We start from the raw sequence: 13,370 nt of genomic DNA on the forward strand, positions 1-13,370 counted from the left end.
CCGCCCATAGGGACGTAACGTACGGACGGAGATCACGTGACGTCACCCGCGGTCTGAGGAATTGTGAATACTGCTATATACCGATCCAGTGTGGGTATTCCACGAACGTGTCAGTTCATTTGACTCTGAATGGGAGAAAGCTGTGTTTTCGTTTGTGAATCGGTCGGATATTGTCGGAGAGGAGTACAGCGATTGGATGAGTTGATATTTAAGTGCATACGACCCTCTGTAATTTAAAGGGTCCATACGATGAGGTGAGCAGCCAATTTTACCATTGGTGGTGGTCCCCCCCTTGGCACTAAGTCACTTTATGCATGAACTGACTGTATACCACTGAAGATTCCTCACGTGGACTTTTTGACTCAAAAGCTATCTTTGGACTTTTTATTAATTTTAATATGTTAGTAATCATTTTATTTTAGTTAGAGCGCTGTACCATCTGTTTGATATATTGTATTTTGGGATTTGGTAATTGATCCTTGGTGTTCAGCAGCTTTTCGTAAAGGGGTTGTACTGCGCTGATTTTTTCTGTATTTATATATATCTGGGATTGAGATTGGTATCATTTGTATTTTATATAATATTTTAGGAAAGATTATCATCTTAAACCAGTTTATCCTACTAATCCAAGACCTTTGTCTAGAGGCTATGTTGTTTAAGTCAGTTTTGATGTCATTCAAAAGCGGAATAAAGTTTTGTTGGTACATAGTTTCATATGTAGGTGTTATTTTGACTCCCGGATACTTTATTTAATTGTCACTCCATATAAATGGAAAATCCTGTTTATAGATTAATTTTTCCTGTGGAGCGATGCTTATATTTAGTATTTTTGATTTTGAAGGGTTCATTTTAAAATGTGAGACTTCGCCGTACGTTTTTAAGGTTTTAGTAGATTGGGGAGGGTTGTCCTTATCCTTGCCAACAATGGTTCCATTGATAAGATGAATAGTAAACGGGACAGGGGGCAGCCCTGCCGAGTCCTGTTAAACATTTCGAAAGGCTGTGATAGTGTCCCATTTATTTTGACCATAGGGGTGCATAGGGTGCTTATATAAGGCGTTTATCCAACTTGTCATCTTAGGGGCTACTCCGAATGCCTCCAAAGTATTTTTCATAAATCACCAGTCTACTCTGTTGAAAGCTTTCTGGGCATCTATAGACAGTAGTAGCCCTGGGGATTTACTCTCTTTCAACTTTTGTACAACCAGAAAGGTTCTAATACCCTTATTCCTACTCTACCTACGTGGGATAAATCCCACTTGATCTGTATGCACCAGGTCTTTCATTACCGTTTTCATTCTACTGGCTAATATCTTTGCAAACAGCTCCACATCAGCGTTCAGTAGCGAGTTGGGCCGGTAACTAGAACACAACATGGGGTCCTTTCCTTCCTTGAGGATAATAGTAATCTCTGCCTCAAGCGCTTCCCGTTGTATTTTCCAGTCGCGCCTATCCCATTCATATAGGAGGCCATTTTGGGCACAAAAATGTCACTGAATTTTTTGTAGTATGTGGTCGTCAACCTGTCGGGACCTGGACTTTTCCCAGCTGCTGACTCTTTTAGCATTTTGAATATTTCTACTTCCTTTATGGGGTCCTCCAAGGAACTGAGTTTGTCTGGGGGTATTCTTTTTAGGCCACATCCATTTAGTAATACTCTGGTGTTATCTAGTCTCTTTTTAACCTTATCAGGGGGATCTTTTTGATTTATTGAATATAATGTCCCATAATATTCTTGAAAAGCCTGGGCAATATCTGTGGATAGGTAAACCTTTTTCCCTTTTCTAGATTGTATACTTTCAATGAAATTAGCCCTATTTTTCTTTTTTAGCATTTTAGATAAGTATTTGCTAGACATATCACCCCATTGGCACATCTCTTTCTTAAGCCGGTAAAATAGAGCTCTGTTTTCAGGGTGAATAAGATCTTTTAATTCCTCTTTCTTTGTAATTATTTTCAGTTCTATACTTTTATCACCTGTGTTTTTATGGTTCTGGTCAAGGTCGTGAATTTCCTTATGTAACACTTCGCTTTTCTGTCTGTTTGCCCTTTTTTTTCACTGTCTCTATTGCAATCAAGATCCCCCTGATATAGGCCTTATGGGCCTCCTATACAGTGGCTTCTGAGGTAATGCTAGGGCTATTTGTTGTGAAATACCACTCTTGCTCTCTTTTTATCCTATCCACAACCTCTGTGTCCTGCATCAGTTTTTACACAGTCTCCATGTATTGGTCCCATTTCGTTCCCCCTCTATCTTTAATGTTATTTATACTGGGGCGTGATCTGAGAAGACCCCAATTTCTATGTTTGAACCCATCACCGCGTTCAGCATCCTATGTTCTACCAGAAATAGGTTAATTCTCGAGTACGTCCCATGCACAGCGGAGTGGAACGAAAAGTCCCGTATTTTTGGGTGTTGTATTCTCCAAACATCCATCAATTGATATTGATGTAACTTTTTTTTAAGTATCTTCCGCTGAGCCGTCTCAGTCTGCTGTGCCAGGGACGTGCTGTCCACCTCAGCATCTATACAGAAATTAAAGTCTCCGGCCATCATTGCCCAACCACTTTTAAACGCCATAAACTTTAACGCCACCCCCAAGAAAAACCTTATTGGATTTCTATTGGGTCCATAAATATTTGCTATGGAGTATTTTACTTAGGAACAAGTAACGCCCTTCAGGGTCCGCCGTTCTTTCTTCAGGTATAAACCTTATTCCTCTCGAAAATCCTATAGCGACTCCCCCAGCTCATTTGGCTGGGGACTTCCCATAGAACCACAGCGGGTAGTCACTAGACCAGATTTTAAGATTAGAATCCTGAGTGATGTGCGTCTCTTGAAGTAAAACAATATCGGCATTGAGATACTTCATTTCTCTTAAGATATTGGCTCTTTTGGTGGAGGTATTAAGCCCACGTACATTGTAGGTAGGGATGAGCTTCGTGTTCGAGTCGAACATACGTTCGACTCGAACATCGGCTGTTCGCCCGAATTCCGAACGTTATGGGCCGTTCGCGCCAAATTCGTGTGGCGCTCACGGCCCACAATGCACTGCGTCATCGCAGTGCATTGCTGGCTCATGATTGGCCAAGCATGCACTGTGACCCCGCATGCTTGGCCAATCACAGCGCCAGCAGCGAGGGGAGCCATGATTGGCCACAGGTACACGCCCCACACTATATAAGGCCGCCAGCCTAGTGTAGTGTGTTGGCGTCTGAAGCAGTTAGTGGGTGTTCTGTGTACCTTCAACACAGTACACACCGATCGTTATCGGCCGATTTTCGATCTTGCTCTTCTGTAGTGGTTGTTGCCTGTGTGCCCTGACCGCAGTATACACCGCTATATTTACCTCACCTATATAGCTAGTGATCTATCTTTTATAATAGAGCTTGCAGTCAGTAGTGTTAGGAGCTTGTGCGTGCTGTCTGTGTGCTCTGTACCCAGTACACACCGCTATATCCACCTACATAGCTCTTCTCTATTTGAGCCCACTTGCCATCTGCAGGAGTTATTGGAAGTTGTGTGTGCCTCCAGCACAGCACAATATACATCTGTATATACCCCTTTATCTCTGGTGTTCTATAATAAAGGCATCTGCAGGAGTTAGAGGGTTTTTTGTGCCTCCAGCACAATATACACCTGTATCTACCCTTTATTGCTGTTCTCTAATAGAGCCATCTGCAGGGCTTAGTGGGTGTTGTGTGACTCCATTACACTGCTGTTTTACCCAACTCCCTTCAGGCCATTACCATGTCTGGAAGGCCAGCAAGGAGAGGCAGACAGGCGCGAGCCGATAAAAGAGGGCAAGCAGGCTCTGTGTCTAGAGACAACAGTGCTGGTCGTGGACGCGGTGCATTGTCATCAGCACGTGGCCATGGGACATGCTTGTCCTTCTTTTCGGCAGTTGGACATGTTGAACCGCAACATGCCAACGACTTGGTAGAGTGGATGACCAAGCCCTCTTCATCCTCCTCATCCTCTCTCACCCAGTCTCAGGGTACTAGCAAAGCAGCTGCCAACGCATCGTCTTCCCTCGTCTCAATGTCATCATCAGTGACTCCTTCCCTAGACCCACCACATCCTCCTGAGGAGTCTCCTGAACTCTTTGAGCACAGTGTTGGGTACATGCTCCAGGAGGATGCCCAGTGTTTTGTGGGCTCTGATGATGACACTCAGCTAGAGGAAGGCAGTAGCGTGAGCGCAGAGAGAGGGGATGCTCAAGAAGGACAGCAATCTGGCAGTCATGTTCCACAAGCTGCAGCATACTGCCAGGTTTGCTACAGCGATGAAGAGGGAGGGGATGATGAGGGCACTGACTCCACGTGGGTGCCTGGTAGGAGAGAGGAGGAGGAGGAGGCACATGTCCAACGAGGCAGGATGCCCTCCGGGGGCCAGCTTAGGGGCAGCACACCGACTGAATCACACCGCAGAGCTCCGCCTGTGCAGGGCGCTGCCTCTGCGTGTTATTCTAAATGTTCTTTGGTGTGGGCTTTTTTGAGACGAGTGCATCAGATCGCACCGTTGCTATTTGCAACATATGTCTCAAGCGTATCTCGCGTGGCCAAAACATCATGCCGCTTGGCAACCACATGCTTGACCAGACATATGTTGACCTGCCATGCAGCTCGTTGGCAAGCGTACCTCAAAGACCCACACCAAAGAACAAAGCGGACCTCTCCTTGCTCCTCATCAGCTGGCATCTCCAACCCCACTAGACCTTCAGTCCTCTCTGAAACTTGCTCTGAGAGGAATGAAGGTGTAGAATTAGATGTGTCACAGCCAAGTGCTTCCGGGAACTCTGCTAGTGGTACACCCACGTCCGATTATAGCAGGCAAATGTCCCTTCCCCAGCTGCTGGACCGGCGAAAGAAGTTCACTCCCAGCCATCCACATGCCCAGTGGTTGAATGCTAGCTTGGCTAAATTGCTAGCACTTCAACTGCTGCCTTTTCAGTTGGTAGACTCGGCCCCTTTCCGTGAGTTTGTACAATGTGCGGTTCCTCAGTGGCAGGTCCCCAAACGCCACTTTTTCTCACGGAAGGCGATTCCGGCTCTCTACCGGCATGTGGAAGGCAATGTCCTTGCCTCGCTGGACAGGGCGGTTAGCGGTAAGGTGCATATTACCGCTGGCTCACGGTCCAGCAGGCATGGACAGGGACGTTACCTGTCTTTCACGGCCCATTGGGTCACTCTTCTGGCAGCTGGGAAGGATGCAGGACAAGGTGCAGTAGTGTTGGAGGTTGATCCGCCACCACGCCTCCAAAATGCTACTATTGGTTGTGACACACCTCTCTCCTCCACACCCTCCTCTTCTTCTTCCTCCATGGCCTCTTCCAGTGCTCTGTCCTCAGAACCAGCGGTGCTTCGTAGGCGTTCCAGGGGCTACGCAAGTACGCAGGGAAAATGGTGCCATGCCGTGCTTGTGCTGGTTTGTTTGGGGGACAGGAGCCACACTGGGGCGGATGTTTTGTCAGCTCTGCAGGGGCAGGCCGAGAGGTATTTGACACCACACCAGCTTAAGCCAGGAATGGTGGTTTGTGACAATGGCACCAACCTCCTCTCCGCCCTCCGACAGGGACAACTGACCCATGTGCCCTGTGTAGCTCACGTCCTTAACCTGGTGGTGCAGCGGTTCTTGGGCAGGTACCCCGGCTTACAGGATGTACTGAAGCAGGCCAGGAAAGTCTGTGTGCATTTACGCCGATCATTTAATGCCTGTGCTCGGCTGGCTGAGCTCCAAAAGGAGTTGAACCTGCCCAAGAACCGCCTTATATGTGACATGCCCACCAGGTGGAACTCAACGTTGGCCATGCTGCAGCGGCTGCACACGCAGCAGAGGGCCATCAATGAGTACCTGTGCGACTACGGCACCAGGACAGGGTCAGGGGAGCTCGGTTTTTTCTCACCACGCCAGTGGGGCATGATCAGGGATGCATGCACTGTCCTGTCACCGTTTGAGGAGGCCACAAGGATGGTGAGCAGTGACAGTGCATGCATCAGTGACACTGTACCTCTTGTCCACCTCTTGGAGCATACGCTGCGTGGAATAATGGACAGGGCACTTGAGGCAGAACAGAGGCAGGAAGAGGAGGACTTCCTTGCATCTCAAGGCCCCCTTTATCCAGACAGTGTTCCTGCTGTGCCACCCATCACACAGGAAGAGGATGAGGAGGAGGAAGAGGAGGAAGAGGATGATTGTGTCAGCATGGAGGTGGAGGCTGGCACTCAGCATCAGCAGCAGCAGCAGCAGCAGCAGCAGCAGCAGCAGCAGTCTTGTAGGGATGATTTACAGTCCCAAGAAACACGTGGACTTGTACGTGGCTGGGAGGAGGTAGCTGCGGATCATGTTGCCCTTAGTGACCCAGAGGACTCCGGACCGAATGCCTCAGCTAACTTAAGCTGCATGGCCTCCCTGATCCTGCAAAGCCTGCGGAAGGATCCTCGTATTCTTCGGATCAAGGAGAGGGACCATTACTGGCTGGCCACTCTCCTTGATCCACGGTACAAGGGTAAGGTTGCCGACCTTATCTTGCCATCGCAGAGGGAGCAGAGGATGAGACATCTCCGGGAGGCCTTGCAGAAAGGTCTGTGCAACGCGTTCCCAGAGACTGGGAGGTTACAAACTCCTGGTCCTGGACAATGTGTTGCTGAGGCATCGGTCAGAAGGAGCGGTGGAGAAGGTGGCCGTCTGACTGATGCTTTCAGACAATTTTTTAGTCCGCAGCCCCAAGGTATGATCGGTTCCAGCAACCATCGCCAGCGTCTGATTTACATGGTGCAGGAATACCTAGGGGCAAGGTCAGACTTGGACACCTTTCCCACCGAAAATCCTCTGGCTTACTGGGTCTTCAGGATGGATCACTGGCCAGAGCTTGCACAGTATGCAATTGAGCTACTGGCCTGTCCTACATCCAGCGTTCTTTCTGAACGCACCTTCAGTGCTGCTGGTGGCTTTGTTACCGATCACAGGGTGTGCCTGTCCACCGAATCAGTTGATCGACTGACCTTCATCAAGATGAATCAGTCTTGGATCACCCACAGCTACCAAGCACCTGAAGCTGATGTAACCGAATAATTTTTTTTGAAATATCACATCCCTTCAAGACTGCCTATGCTGATGCTGAGTGACTGTCCTGTTATGTTGATTATCTATCCTCTTCCTCCTCCGCTGATATGTTGGAAGAACATTTCCGGTTCTGGGTGATGCCATCAGCCCAATTTTTCTGCCCCTGTTTAACAGGGGCGTTTAAGTACAATTTTTGATGCAATGCTTTGCAGCAGGGCTAATTCCTGCAATAAAACTAGAGTATATGGGAGAGGTTGCAGTGTGGTGGCACCAGCACCAGTGCCATCAGCCCAATTTTTCTGCCCCTGTTTAACAGGGGCGTTTAATTACAATTTTTGATGCAATGCTTTGCAGCAGGGCTAATTCCTGCAATAAAACTAGAGTATATGGGAGAGGTTGCAGTGTTGTGGCACCAGCACCAGTGCCTAAGGCCCAATTTTTCTGCCCCTGTTTAACAGGGACATGTAATTACAATTCTTGATATAATATTTCACAGGAGGGCCCGTTCCTGTGACCACCGAGAGTAACTGTGAGGACTTATAGTGTTGTGGCACCAGCACCACAACCACCAAAGGTCAATTTTTCTACCACTGTTCAACAATGGCATGTAATTACAATTCTTGATATAATCGTTCACAGCAGGGCGCTCCAGCGCCCAGCAAGAGTCACTTTGAGGGCTTACAATATTGTGGCAAAACCAACACCTTGTTCCTCCATTTCTGCAGAGCATATAGGGCAGGCCCCTACTTTCAAACATCCAACTTACAAACATCTCCTACTTGCAAACGGAAGGAGACAACAGCAAGTCAGATGAAAAAAGATGGACGACAAAACAAATTATACAGGGGTGATAACCCTTCCCTATGTTTTCCAAAAAGCATAAAAATAGTTTTTTTGACTGGAGCTACACTTTAAAAATGTACCAGTTGAAAATTACAAACAGATTCAACTTAACACAACAAACCTACACAGTCCCTGTCTTGTTTGCACCGCCTGTATACTGCTGTTCTGAGTATATAGGGCCTGGGGGCCACACAAATTTCCTTTTTTTAATATGGGTACAGGGTTCCCCTTGATATGCGTACAAGACCCAAAGGGGCTGGTAATGGGCAGGGAGGGCTACCCATGCCATTTTTCTCAATGGTTTTCAACCATATTGCAGGAACCAGATATAACATTAAAACCGCAAGCAGTTTTCAATGATATTATTTCTGTTTAATGTCATTTTGTGCAGGGACTGTTCTAAACACGGGAAACACGTGGCACTTCACAGGCATACTACAGACACCCCCCAGGCACCATATTTAAAGGAATAATCATCATTAAAATCAGTGCTCCCGCCAAAACGGCCATTTTTAAAAACATTTTAGGCATTGACCCATGTCCCCTGGGGCAAGAGCCAGGTCCCCAAACCCTTTTTAGGACAGTATCTTGCATATTAGCCGTTAAAATTAGCACTTTTAATTTCGAACGTTCGAGTCCCATAGACGTCAATGGGGTTCTAAAGTTCGTTCGAAAGTTCTGGTGCGAACCGAACCGGGGGGTGTTCGGCTCATCCCTAATTGTAGGACACTATCTTTAGTGTGGTCATCTTAAGTTAGAGCCTCCCCCCTGCCCCTTTCTTCTCTTGTAGCCTTCTCATCCTGAACTTCCCCCTAGTTTGACTTTCTTCCATATTTGCTGTCTTTATCGGGAACACGTACACCAGCACGATGGCATTTTGCCACTTCTAGGCCATGGCGGACTCGGACATCTATTGCCTCTTTTAGTGTATATTGGAGAGAACTCCCCACCCCACCCTCCCACTCCCCTTCCCCTACTTGTTGCCCTCTCCCCCCCAACCCCACATCCTATGGGGGATTTTTGCCTTCCAAAGGCCCTAGGATCCATAGTCTACCCAATCCTTCCTACTCTCCGGATCCCTCTTCCGAAGGTTGAGCTCTACCTGTGGTGCCCACAGCAAGCCTCTGCCTCCCCATTTTGGGGTGCCCCCACATCCCTGCAGCACCCACCCTCCACCAGCCAACCGTCCGAATTCACTTACCTTCATCCATTCCACCCCCTTCCTTTCATCTTTTCTCTAGTTTCTTCTTAGTTTTCTTCTTTCTATCGATCAGATGTCACTGTTGTTGGGCCGCAATATTTGATGTTTTCTCCTGTGCTTCCCACCAACCTGGTATCTCTACTAACGCAATATCCAGTTGATTGCAAAATTCTTCCATATCTTCTGAAAATCTTAATGTAGCCGACCGGCCCTCTTTCTTGTCAATAAGACAGGCGGGAAATCCCCAGAAATATTGTTCTTAAGAGTGTTTCTGGTGCCAGGTCAGATCTGTAATGGAGACTCATCATATTTGGCTGCAGTTGTTTTAAGATTAATCCATATCTGCTCTTTGTCTTTGTAGTTATGAAATCTTATGATCACATCCCTAGGCATTTCAGCTGGCATCTCTGCTGGTTTTCTAATCCTGTGAGTTCTTTCGTATTTAATTTTTGTTATTTCTGCGTTCCCTAGTAACTGACCGAGTAACTGCCAGAGGCTAGTATCGCCTCTGGCAGCCCTCTGATCCTCAAATTTTTCCTCCTGCTGCGATTCTCTGGGTCTTTCATTCTATACTGTAGGTACTTTTGTTCTCTCCAACCCTTCCAACTGTTCTTTAAACTCTAACATGACCGCTGACTGGGATTCCAATTTTTCTTCTACTTCCTCTACTCTTTTGAGGACATGATTCATGTCCTCATGCATGGTCCCCAGTTTCCCCTGTATGGATTCTTCCAGCCTTGAAAACATCTCGGCCATCTCATCTTTTGTTGGTAGGTGCTTGTCTGGTTTTAATTCATGTACACTATCTTCAGCCATTTCATAGGTGTCTTGTGGTGGAGTATTGGTGCCTAATAAGGATCTTCTCTCCCCTGTTTTTTTTTTTTTCAAATTTTTTTTTTTTTATTAAGGATAATAAAAAGGCAAAACATAAACATATAATTGCGGGCGCAGCCGCTAGATGCATAGTACAATAGGTTAAGAACAACAAGAAACCAACAGTCATAAAAAGTTGTCCAGCAGGTATTGAGTCTGAAGTCTATCCATTTAAGGCTGAATATGAGACATAGAAGGTAAAACATGTAACCATTAGTTTATGTATTGTGCCTTACCCTAACCAATATTGTTTGTGCTTAATGTTCGTATTCGTTGTGTGTGACTGGATAGAAAGCATGTTTTAATATCTGTATATGTCTATGGTGAGATAATGTTGAATACCTGCACATTCTGTTATATACAGAATTATAGTGTGGGAACAGATACCAAGGATTTAATAACAACAATCGTATAACTACAATCCAAGGGGCACCATAGCCCTTTGTTTTGGTCGCATTCATTTGCCCTGAGATCTCTAACAAGTGTAAATAAAAACTTAGTCTATAAAAGGTGTTGTATGGAATCCATCTCAGCGGGGAATAAACCTATATGTCTTTGGGCTGTTAATAGAGAGCTCGGGAGTGTGGGGTTCCATCCCCCTCCCTCTCACCCCTACTCTCTCCCCTGTTTTAGGTGCTACTTCTGATGTTTTACTTTTAGCCCCCATCCGTTTACTTGGACTATCTTTGCCATTTTCCACTGTCATATATTTTTTAATTGTACCAGGGCTAGCAGATACTTTAGGGGGGTTCGCTCCTGCACCCTTCGTCAACCTTCCCCTCATTTTGTATTATATTTAGGTTAATGTATAAATAAGGTAAAAAAATAAATAAGGGGGGGGGCAAGCAAGAGAAAGATTTATTTTCCTTTCCTCCTTTCTAACGTTCCTCCTTCCTAACCTTCAGGGGAGGCAGGGGAGGGGAAAAATGAATCAAACCCTCTGTTTTACATTAATTTAGCACTAACCAGGAATTTCCTTCATCTTTCCTTCCTCTTTTCTGTTCCTCTTCTCGCTCCACCTCTCCCCTCCACTCCTCCGCTTGTCCACCTGATGATATATAGTAAATCGACTGTACGATTTATGTTTGAGATATTATTCGACTCCTACTAGTGCATCTACTGGTGCATCCGTTCCATTCACCTCACCCCTGGCATGCGTTCCAAGGCTCAAATCGAATTTATAATCATTCTTAAGAGGGGTATTTAGTCACTCACAGATCTTCTCCCCACTACCGTCAGATATGTATAGTATGTTATGGTATAGTGCCAATATCTTGTATACACTTACGTAACCATGACGTCCTTTTCACACAAAAACAAAAAACAGAAAGGGGGGGGGGGCTCTGGCCAGTTAATGAACCTGTTAGTGGGTTCCAACCAATCAATATAAACCTGTGTGTCTTTGTACTGCTACTCAGACTTAAATTGCTTACTCTTACTCCGATCGCACAGGCACTGCATCCCACGTGCCGTCGGATTTATTGATATTGAGGGTCCGTTAGGGGAGTTGTAAGAAGCTGTGACTTGTCTAGGCTCCCTCCCATTCACTAGCTTTACAGTTCTCACTCAGATTCACTTGCTTATAGAAGCACAGAAAAATAATCCGATTATGGTAAAGTATATGTCAGAAAATATCAGCAAATGTCTCAAAATATTTTAACCGCATCTCTATCTTTATTTAATTGCCGTATGAGAGTGTGTCTCCACCTACTGAAACGTATGTTATGGCTTTGTGTGTAAACTATTTATAGTTTTGCTGTAAGCAGGGCTGTATCTTGCTTTTCACATACTCTCTGTTAAAGCCACTAGGGGGAGCATGGAAACATCCTAGTCACACTAAGGTATAGTTCTTTCCAATATAGCTGTAGCGTATCTTACCCTTCAGATGTTTTCCCTGCAGTTTAAGCTTACTCACCATAGACCTTTAGAGCACTTGCGAGATTTACCGGTATTACCTTGGCATCCGCTCGCTTGACTAGGGGAGAGTAGAGGGAGGGGAGCATGTCTTCTGATAGCTCGGAGGTTCCAGGGTCCCATGGCCGCTGTCTTTTAAGCACTCTGATGCTCCTCCTGGGTCTCTCCTAGGTCACCAGAGCCTGGCTCCTCAGACTAAAGCGACCTCCTCTGCCTGATCCGCTTGCTCCCCACTGCCGGGTCTCCGCTAATTTCTCCTGTAGCCGGAGGGGTGCTACTCAGGATCTCCGCTGCTCTATACCATCTCCAGCCAGTCTTGCGAGTGCCCCGCAGCACACCGCTACACTGCTACACCCCCGGACATGGGACTAAGTGAGCCGGCTAAGGCTAAGGCTGGGAGAGGGTAAGGAGAACACTTCTCCCGGGAGGATGCCCATGTGATGCTCACATGAGGCTACGCACATATAACCAATTACTGTCCCTCCCCTGTTGGAACCCTGCATAGACATTTTTATGGTCGATAGATGAACTCTTGAAAATGTTACACAGTCGGATGTTGGAGTCATTACATGGTCAGACCATTCTCCTGTCTCCGTCACTAGTGACCAAAGACCAGGTCCTCCAAGAATTTGGCTTCCAGACTCCTCTACTGATGAGAACTGAAGTCCAGCAAGAAATATAACTAGAGCACAAAACCTCCTTTGAACTGAACGAGACCCAGGAGTACAATAGATTCACTGTATGGTCAACCTACAAAGCCTACATACGTGGGATTTTTATCAAATTGAGTAAGCGAGCGAAATGCCTGAGGATTAAATAAATTTACAAGGTAATCTCACAATTTGCCCACCTAGAAAAAGAAAATAAGATATCCCCGTCCCACACCTTTGCTGCTAAGCTCTTGAAGCTCAGAGTCTTTATTCCCTACTGTTATACAAGCTTAAATACAATTTTAAATGCATTAAAGCAAACTTCTATGCCACGGGCAACAAGGCAGGTTAAAGTGCAAAGATCTAAAGCTAACATTCTTTCCTTCTAGCGCCCCTTTTTGAAAAAAATCCTCACTAATCCCCAAGAAATAACTAATGCTTTTAGCGACCATTATGCCTCTTTGTATAATCTAAAAAAATACCCCCACACTCCCCAACCCACTGAGGCCCCTATTCAAAATTTTCTTATCTTCTGTAACTCTGCCCTCTCTCACTGATACACAACTAGATTTCTTACCCCAACCCTTTACCGCAGAAGAAGTTTTCGCTGCAATTAAAGCCCTATCTGTCTATAAAACCCCTGGGGAAGACGGATTCTCCAAAGCCTACTACAAAAATTAGCTAAAATACTAGACCCAAAATTGACTGACCTCTTCAATTCTGCTGGATCCTCAGGCTCCCTTCCTACCAATATGCTATGTTCCCTGATAGCTACCATCCCTAAACCTGAAAATAACTAATCCCCAGAGATCCCTACAAGCGA

Source organism: Lithobates pipiens, unplaced genomic scaffold (assembly GCF_037356315.1).
Source record: "Lithobates pipiens isolate NorthernLeopardFrog02 unplaced genomic scaffold, aLitPip1_a1.2 Scaffold_13, whole genome shotgun sequence".
In the NCBI taxonomy this organism is placed as follows: domain Eukaryota; kingdom Metazoa; phylum Chordata; class Amphibia; order Anura; family Ranidae; genus Lithobates; species Lithobates pipiens.